We start from the raw sequence: 10,786 nt of genomic DNA, 5'->3' as shown, positions 1-10,786 counted from the left end.
TTGTGACCCCTTGTGGTCATGAAGAGGCATGGCAATTTCAATGTTATACTTCACAAAGCTGCTCAATGACATAAACGCCTAACATAAATGAGTCTTGTTTATAGGCCATGCAGTCTGAACTTTGAAAGACTGTATCACCCCCTAACTATTGCATCATGTCCTCAGTTAGGAACTTCCTGGACCTACATGGACTAAATGAGGACCTCCTGTATTTGTGGTGTAGCAGCAGAGGTTTAATACCATTTAGTACAAAATGTGTGTTCTACATTTGTCAATATCCTCTCTCTCTCTCTCTCTCTCTCTCTCACACACACACCTGAAGCACCACCCCTCAGGTCACACAAAGACCCTTAAGATCTCTCACAGCTGAACTGCTGACTGAGAATCCCAGCGCACAACTGCATACACACACGCCCACACACACCTATACACACACCATTGCTGCCCTCTGCTGCAAAGAGATGAAATGACAGCATCAAGACTTTTAACTAACCGTAAATAGTTATTAGCCTTACATATAAACTGCTATAAAAGGCATCTTTGGGTTGGCACCATGTCAGGAAGCTTTATGGCAACAATAAAAACTGTCTCAGAAAGGTTGTGAAACATTTCCTGTCCTCTCTGAACCACTTGACAAGGATAAATTCTCTCTTAAATTGCTCCGCTGCACTCTTGTATGGTTGCATTTTCTCATCCTTTGTCAATCTTTGAGCAAATCCTGGTTAATGCCTTGCTTGCAGGCAACATGGCAATTACTGATCAGGCGAACTGCACATGCCACAAAATGGTGTGAGGTTATCTGAGCTGAAGTCTGCAGGCTCCAAAGGCAGAGACACACACAGCAACAGGAGAGGATCTACAGAAAAAAAGCTTGAAACCACTTTTTATCATATCTAAAGGATTTTGACTGTAATTTACTTTGAAAATTACCTCTTTGTTGGCTCTGTGCCTGCAGCTACAAAGCTTCCTCTGGGGTTAAGGATGAAACTAAAGTGCTTGATGCTCCGACCATCGCCAAAGATTCTCTGTGAAAGTTTCCTTCTCCCATGACTTGGATGATGAGGTCACTTCCATGGCCTGTTGGGTCCATAAGTGTGACGTGCTTAGATGTTTATATCTCTGACATTTTACAAGGTTATCTTGTAAGTATTTCTTATCTCACTTGGGAACATCAGGACTCACATATACAAGAAATCATCAATATCTAAAGGACAGAAGCTCATTTCACACACTGCAATAAAAAAGCAGATAGAAATGAGAAATGTCAACATAATTTCAAAGTCTGAATATCTGAATATCTTTCTTAAAGGTACACATTGCTTTGGTCAGGTTATGAAGTGTATTATAGTTATATTCAAAATGATTAAATGAGCACTAGAGGTTGTTATTTTGATATCTAACCTTCAATATTTCTAAAATCCCTAAACAAGATGATTTTAACACAACGCTGCTCACTGTTGTCACAAACCAAACAAACTAAAGCTGGAGGAGACTGAAGAATCTACACACAGCAGCTTAGACAACCTTTGTGTCTACAGGTGAATCAAGTGCATCTTTACCTGTATTGCTTTCTGGTCTGTCTCTTCTCTGAGTCATATAAGCAGCGAACCGTCATCTAGCTGTTGCTGCTCAAGGACACTCGAGCCAGGCAGCAGACGTTTGGATCACTGAGGGATCAAACCTCTTTACCCAAAGGCAGTTGGTTTCTCCCAGACCATTAGCAGATAGATCTCCCATGATGAGATTTGTGAGAACTCCACTCCGAGAGCTCTTATGTTTCCGTGGTGACTTCGGTCATCTCAGGCTCACCTCTTAGACATTCTCGTGCAGGTGTTCCTTCATTGCGACCGTCAAGGATCGAAGTCCAAAAAATGAATCTGAGGCACAGGCGCACTTTGACCTTTTCCTCAGACAGAAATTCATACGTGAAAGCAGTCAGCTTGAATAACACGCACGCATGCACGCACGCACGCACGCACGCACGCACGCACTCACGCACGCACGCACGCACGCACGCACGCACGCACGCACGCACACACACACACACACTCTGCGGTTAAGTTCAGTGAATCTCATCTTCATTAATGTCTGTCTCCTCTGAAATGTCTCTATAATTGCAAACTGGCAGTTAAACTCTACAGTGCATTGTGCAAAAGACAAAAAATCCTCAACGGAGTCCAAGATTGATCCTGTCACCCTTCACTCGTTAATAGGAACATTTGTGGACATAATTACAACTGAGACACAATGAATAAACTCTGAAGTCTAATAGCATTTTGGTTGTTTTTCTTTGAAAGGGAGGCTAAGCTCTGATTCAGGACGCTGTGAGTATGAAGGACCTGCAAAAAGTGAATGAGTGACGCAGCGAGTTGAAATGTTAATAATTGCTATGAAATGTGCTGTAAATGTGCCTTTTAATGAGGGTTTGTGTGGGTTTACGTTTCACTGACACAACAAAGCAGGTAAATACAAGATTTGACCAAAGTGACATGACAAACAGTGTTTCTGTTTCAGTCTGTCCTCAGTCTGTGCTTCTACTTGGAGAGAATAAATGTGCTCATTTGTCATTGCTCCTCTGGCTGCATGTACGCATGTGTCCACTCCTGTCAGGATCAATGTTTGCAACTTAAATCTGCTTGAAGTGGCTGAAATCAGAAACCAGAATGAAGTTTTGCCTCTGACAGGAGAGGAGATCTGAGTGTAATGCATGAAAAGGTTGTTTTTGCATCAAAACGGACAAACAAATTAGCTCACTGTGTGAACATTAACGTCTATTTCATAAAAAGAGATTTGAAAGCTGAAATAAAAAGGTTAATCTTTACTTAACCATTATAACTTTCATTGAATGTGGCTTAAACACCATCTTTAATTGGCAAGACATCAAATTCTTACTACATTTTTGTTCTTGTTTTGGAGAATTGAAAAAAAATCACAAACAGAAATTCAATCGATAAAATTGCGAATCATTTCTAACATAAGAACATTTAAAAGTATAAATAATAATAAAACAAATAGTGATCCTTTCTGAAAGAAGTAAAGCAAAAAAGAAAGCGATAATAATTGATTTTCTTGGCTTGTTACAAGAATAGTTATGTGATTTATATATGTGTATGATATACTTGAGTCCTTTTGTCATTCATTGCACTAGATTCCATCCAGAGGTCAGGTTGATGCTGGCTTTGTCCAGATGGCAAACTGAAACTGTGATAGAGTCTTGGGAGATTTCCATCCAACTCAGTATTGGTGATAATATAAATGGATCTTGTGAGCCCGGTGCCAGGTGTCTTCAATTTCCTCAACATGAAGGAGTCCCACATCATGTCATGGAGTGTGGCTCAGAGAGGACTTTGACACCCAGGTACATGACATCACTCTTACACATCCATAGTTGCATATCGAGGGTGATGTACTTGTTAGAATAAGTTCCAGAATGATGTAAATTTGAGTAAATATGTTAGATTAAAAGGGGAAAAAAAGAGTCTGAATCCCTTGATCGAGTCAAATGGCTGATATAAATGTTCAGAACGATCACACTTCCATTTTTCCACTGTTACCTGGTGACTTTATTGCACCCTGGTAGTGTGTTGCATCATCAGAGACAGCAGGCCATGGTAACGACAAAAGATCATCACTCTGACCACAACTATTAGTGACACATCATTATGTGCAGCCTGAGCGCTGAGCCTGGAAAGGCCAGAGGCAGCAGAGTGGCTGAACAACCAGAGTCTATCATCTGGCCAAAATCACTGACATCTGCTGAGACAGAAGGTGACGGGAAAGCTGTGGCACCAATGAGAACCAAAATTAGATCAAAATGATCCAATATGAAATGATGATATAAATCTAGATGACAAACAAACACAGACAATATGCACAGAGCAACATTTTCTTTTCACTAAGCAATTACAATTTCTGGACTGTTTGGATGTCATAATAATAGAAACAAAAAGTAATGATGCTATTAATAGCAACTACATTTGTTGAGCTCTTCTCTCAGTAAAGTCAGATGGCTATAAAAGCAAAGGAGCAAACAGAGAATAACATTTTCATTAAACATTCCAATAAAACCTCCAGCTCATTAGGCCTGCTCCAACTAAAACCAAAACTAAAAGAGACTCCTCTGCGACAAATGAACAAAACTCTTCCACCTTTATGAAAACAGTTATGTGTGCAGTTAAACACAAGTTTTGCTTTACAGTTTTTCCGAATTGCTGAATTGACAAAACCTGAAACATGTTCAAGTAGTTAGACACCATTTGCAAATCCCATCAGCTCTCTCTCTCTCTTTTTTTTTTTTTTTTTACAAAACTCTAAACACATCCTCATTCATATAATACATTTTGCACAGGCAGCAAATGTTCATAACTACAACATAGGTGTCCTCATTTACACAAAACCACTCATAATTGCTCACACCTGTTTCTGACAATGGTGGTGGACGAGGACGACGAGGAAGAGCAAGACCATGAATATTAATTTCTAACGAAATTCAGGCAAATGTTGTTAGTCATGTAGGGGCTTGGGTTAACGTCAGAGGTCTGGAACCTGGTCCAGAACCACTTTAGATGAACACATAACACAAAAACATGTATTGCACTTCCTTAGGGGGGCCCCAATAGACCCCAATGCAAATATGATGACTCGTGTTCCACCACTCCACCTCTGGTTGCTGAGCTCCTCTCAGGAGTCTGCAGACAGAAGCTGGGAGGTTCTTTAATGTTAATGTGCTGCACCTGTGAGACCTTCTACCAGGACTATTGAAGCCTGCTTCAAACACACACACACACACGGCACACCTTGATCCTGGTCATGGATGGATTTGCAGAATGTAACCATAACGCAGATACACACACGCTCAAGTTCATGTCAGGAGGTTGGGAGGCAGTGGCTTCAGTGGGTAGAGCTTCCGCTTGGGAACTGGAGGGTCGCCAGTTCGAGTCCCTGCCGAGGTGACCCTGAGCAAGGCACAGAACTCTCAATTGTTCCCCCCTCTGCGAAGGGGGGTATTGTAATGTGAGTCGCTTTGGATAAAAGCGTCTGCCAAATGATCGTAATGTAATGTTTTAGCATTTAATTGAAACACAGTGTGCATGTTTGCTGTTTTATTAATTGTTTTCTTGGAATTTTTCACTGAAGGTTTCCATTCATATTTGGTTACCATCGATAGTTATCAGAATACATAGCCTAATATCAGATACAATGTCTCAAAGGACTTTACAGACCCACAACAACAGGAAAATTCCCGACAGCACCCAAAGCTCTCTAGCAAGATGAGGAAAAACTCCAGAGAAATCCTTGATGGATAAGAAAAAAGGAAGAAACCTTGGAAGAGGCAATTCTAAGAGAATTCCCTCTCCACAAATGGCTGGGTGTGCAATAGGGACTATACAAAGGTACAAAAAAAGACATGCAAGGCAATACACACAAAAAGTCATGCATTAGGAAATAGCCTGCAAGACAGAGACGAGGGAGAGAGAGAGAGAGAGAGAAAGAGATCAAGAGAATGATAAAGCACAATACAGTGCAGTCCAATTATTGATAATCTCTCTTCTGTTCTTTAGTAAAGCTCTTCTAATGTTAGGATCCACACAACTGACGCTGTTCTCCATTTAGCCATCAGTAATGAGTTCTGTTTTATCTTAGTGAAACACAGGAAGATGCTTTAGTGTTGGCACATGCACAATAAATAGATGCATATTTGTGGTGGGTTCAATCCTACTGTTACAATTTACCCCAGGCTGTGTTACAACCTACCCTGGTAGTGGGAGAGGTTGCACTACGTTTACAATTTGTACTGTCCAAAGTTAGGAATTTATTCTAAAAATAAAAATACTGTAGTTTCCTTCCTCAGCAACCTCAGCAACATCCACACGCCACTTCACACAGTATTCTTTTTTGACCTTTCCCAGAAGAGAAATTCATTTCCAGCCTCCATAATACTTCAACCAACCACTTAGAATTCAATTTGAGAGAATAGTTTCTCCAACATTAAATTCCAAAGTCCAAAAGTGTTGCACTCTATTTCTGTAAAGGAGCTGTGTCACTTCCACTGGGCTTATCGAGCTGTGCAGGCAGTGAATATGACGCCATATCTCCCTCTGCCAGGAAAAAAAAGTAGGAAAGAGCTTAAATATGTATAGAAATGAAATACAAGGTTGTATGGAATTGGGTAACAGCCTAAACAGCCTAAGTTACATTCGTGAAATGATTGGTGAAAAATACAGATTCATATTTGGTGATGTAGAGTGTCTGTACAGTGATGTGTGGATACTGGATGGACGTTAAATATAAATATATTTCATCACTTCTACTGTGTAGGCCAACTTGCCCACAGATTGTTAATGGATGTTTATGGATGTTCAGACTGCCCACAAATTAGGTCGAGAAGCCTGACATCACAGAGAGAGACAGGGCTGTTTAATGGTTGTTATATGAACAGGGGATAACGGCACACACTTTCACCATCAAAGGTATTTTAACACAATCCTACTTTGACACTTCAACACACTTGATCAATCCCACCATGAAGTGATTGTGTCTTGTGGTTTGTTCAGTTCAAAAAGTTGCCTTTTTTTGGAGCCTCTGGTGTGTTGGTGTTAATTGCATCTGTTCAGTCAGCGTCTCTCGGTTTCAGTTTTGTTTAAGTCCCAAACATGCTCTTTCCATGGAGCTCGATTCTCTAACAAAGTCTGTCTCTATTCACAGGCACAGACTAGTCGTGTTGGTTTGTTGACATCGTACAGCAATCCAACCTGCAAACTGATGCCATTAGAGCCTTGTGTGTGTTTGTGTATCTCTGAATAGAGATACACAAACACACCCAAGCTGTCAAGCAGGAGTCACTGCTATTAGAAGATGGATCTTTGTGAAAAAAAGCATGTCTGGAACTAAAACAATAATTAATCCAAGAGAAACACTGACTGATGATACAATCATCAATAACACACTCTAGAGGGCTCCCAATCTTTTTGCTTTAAATTTAATGAAAAATGTTATGAATCAGCAACTAGCAGAATGTAAACCGCCTTAAGGTGAAGAGAGATTATAATGCTTTTCAACCAGGAACAGCATAAAAAACATACAAGCTGCAGACAGGTGCGAACAACGTTCATCAACATTCAGCTCTCCTGTCTGAGATATAAGGCTTCTAATTAATGATTGAACACATCCAAATCCAGGGAGATTCGCTTTTCCGACTATGAAAGCCCAGAGAGGAATCTGCATCGGAGGTCCCAGTTGGAGTTTGCTGATCCATGTTCTAATTGAGTGAGCTTGTGAAAGGTGAAACAAGGGAGCAGCAAATTACATTATTGACTTTTATCTTCTCTCAGCTTTATGTCTGAACAATGGCCTTAGAAACAAACTCGGCTCAGACTGTATCACAAAGCAAAGAACCATGACAAGACGGTTAGCGCCTCCAATCCACAGAATTATTGGCTGGAAACACAATCTAGTTTGAGGTTATAAACCTAATTGGAAAATATTGCCAAATCAATGGGATACTACTTTTGTTAACGTCAGTATTTCTCAAATCTATCAGCAGCTCAGCCATGGGAAAAACAGAACATGGGAAAAAGTAATATGCAACATCAACTTGATTTAAGAACTAACACACCTGATTACCTACCTATAAATAAGAAGGTAATAAAAAGTCCACATAAATAAATAAATCATCACTGCCTAAAGAAATAAAACTAGTAACTGCACCACTTGCTGATCTATCGGCTGTACTGTACAATGTTTTTCCTCCCGTACTGAGAGATCATACGTTTCCTTCTCAATGTTCATTTGGATTTACTTTTGAGCTCACATAATCCGAAGAAGGATCAGCAGACATCGGGAATTAATAACAGGAACTAGAACCGGTAAGGTATCAGGGGATACAAACAAGTAGCACATCTGGATAACAGACTGATGAGCAACAGGTGAGAGGAATCAGGATCAGGTGAGACTAATCATGATCAGGTGAGACTAATCAGGACCAGGTGAGACTAATAAGGATCAGGTGAGACTAATCAGGATCAGGTGAGACGATCACACAAGGAGCAGAAGTGAAGTCACACAAACAAGAGGAGAGGTAAATATTACAAAATAAATCAGTCTCTTACTGAACAGCCATGTGCAAGCGTAGGCGTTTGCAGTAGGTCATACTTGTTATTAATCTTCACTGAACTGAAAATGTGTGTCTTCTTCAGCCTTTTTCCTTTTTCTCTGTCGAGGAAAACCATGGTCATCAGTCTCTTCTTCCTCTTTCATTTTGTGCTGTAAACAAACTGACTGTGATACTGCAAATTGATGTTTTGCCTGGAATTACTCCAATGTGGTTATAATTAATTCATGAAAATGCTACTTACATCACATTAACATTAACATTAACTGTTCAAAAACAAACCAGCTCAGAGGGCCCGGAGCAATTATTCTGCTTAACACTCATTCAAAAAGTACATTTCCAACTGCCCTTTGAAACTGAATGTATTCTTAATACAAACATACCTGAATACTTGTGACTGCCACAGGATCTATTGTCAAAATATTAAGCAGTCGGTGAACTACATTTTGATTCCTTTAAAGCTGTCTGTGAGAAGCAGCTTGGTCTGAAAACAAAACAGCTCCAGGCCTTCGGCTCCCCTTCAGGCCAATGTCACGTCCATCTTCTTCACTTTTGTAAGAGCGCTGCTGAGGTGTTACTGTCCTTCAGGCTGTTTGTACTACATACTATATAGAGAACTACACAGCTGCTGAGTTTTAGTTTTAAGTTTAGTTTTAGTTTGTGAAGATGGTATTTATCACAATTATACTCGATTTTCTGTGTCGTGATTCATATGCTTGCAATTGCATGATGCAAGTTTGCCACTGTAAGTACACCAAAACTAATTAGTGAACCAACTTCAGATTATTACATTTGAAATAATTAGCCTTGATGTGATTGGAATCAGTTGTGAAGTGAATGTTTTTTCAATGTCTTATGATCGTCAAATTACTTTTTTTTAAATACTACTTCTGACCAAATTGTTGGCCTTATTTTAAACAAAATTAATCACAAACGACATTCAATTTAAACCTTTATTGTAATGTAATTGTGTGTATTTTAGCGGAGAGGTTCAGTTTTCAGCACATCAAGCCCTATTATAAGGCAGTGGCGGGCCGTGCATTTCACACCAAGGCCTTCAGTGTTGTCCATTTTTCGATGATGCATACAAATGCTACTGAGGTGGCGATTTCTGGCTCAGTGTATGACAAAATGAAAGATTTAACAGACTTTAATCAAGTACACTATGAGGGGCCACACTGATCAGTTCTATCAGGGATGGCAATCATTTCTCTCTTACTTCACAGATCTACAGGCTATGGACTCTGCGCTCACACTACTGTGCCATGTTCTCACAACCTCCAGTGGCCATGGCTTCTTGCTGTTTCAATTTCAATCTACTTGTTCCTCATATTGCCTATTTTACCTCAGGGTCTACGTATAAAGTTTACAACAACAATAGTAATAATAATACAACAGTTTCTCTCTCTCTCTCTCTCTCTCTCTCTCTCTCTCTCTCTCTCTCTCTCTCTCTCTCTCTCTCTCTCTCTCTCTCTCTCTCTCTCTCCCTTTCCCCTCTTTCTGTATAAAAAATCTCAAACACCCTATAATTGTATGCGCAGTGTCATGTAAAATGTTTGCTTAAATAAAAACAAATAGTAAAAAACGATTTAACAGACTGACCTTTTCATATATTGCTGTGTAATTGAAAACCACAGATAAGTAAAATAAACACAGTGAATGCAAGGGTTACGTGCTTTACAGCCCTGCAATGTCACACACATATTTGGAATACAGACTTCTAGTTTGAATTCCTTTGTATTCGAGGGTTTCACTAAATCAATTTTTTAAAACTGGACACTTGAAATGTGCTCACCTTCTATTGCTCTGTAACTGTTGCGGTTCTCAAGGGCAATCTGTTCCTTCCTCTGCATTCCTTTCATATTAAAAGGGGCCATTAGAGGATTGGTAAAGAGCCTGAAGAAAGAAAATCTTTCATAAATCAAAACCAAAGTCAACTTAACTTAACTTTCAACATTAACATGATAACAATATTAACAGAAGTGAATTTATTCTCACTTATAAAATTTGCATTTTACGTTGTTGGAACAAAAAGTCCATGACTAAAAGTTTCACTGACATACAAGACACTGTTTTATTTATGTTGATGATTTTTCTTCCCCCATATCTGCCATAGTATTCTTTTTAGCTACTAAAGGTTGGTTCACAATTGTTTTGATGTAATCAGAATTACAATGTTTTACTTGAAAGACAGTGGATAGTGATTGAGGAGGAAAGGTAAATATTTAAACAAGTGTTATCTGACTGAATACCTTCACAGTCATGATACAAACAGCCTTATATTCAACAATGGGAAGTCTTGAGAAATAAGAACGTCTCCTGGTTTGTTTGCTCTGATGTGTCCTGTTCAATTCAGTTTGGTTTACTTGGCTTACTTGCTGTGGGAAATGGGATTTTGTCCGTTCCCTTGGAAATCCGGCAACTGCAGTATCTGTAAAACAAGTCTGTAAAGGAAACTTCTACGTGACAGTAACAGATTTGGGCCCAAAGACAAATGATCATAAATATATCTCACAACAAATCTGCACTATTCTAACAATCAGGGATGAACAGATAATTCTCGCTTAATTACAAAAGATGAATACTTACTTTGATGCTGGTACTTTGATGAATACTTACAATCTTTGGATGGGTCACCGTGCCTCGGGTTGACACTGTGCCTGACACTGTGGTGCC

The sequence above is a fragment of the Genypterus blacodes genome, unplaced genomic scaffold, assembly GCF_046128005.1.
Source record: "Genypterus blacodes isolate CSIRO-AG114 ecotype Tasmania unplaced genomic scaffold, CSIRO-AGI_Gbla_v1 ptg000003l_1, whole genome shotgun sequence".
Classification (NCBI taxonomy): domain Eukaryota; kingdom Metazoa; phylum Chordata; class Actinopteri; order Ophidiiformes; family Ophidiidae; genus Genypterus; species Genypterus blacodes.
This window is presented reverse-complemented; position numbering follows the sequence as displayed.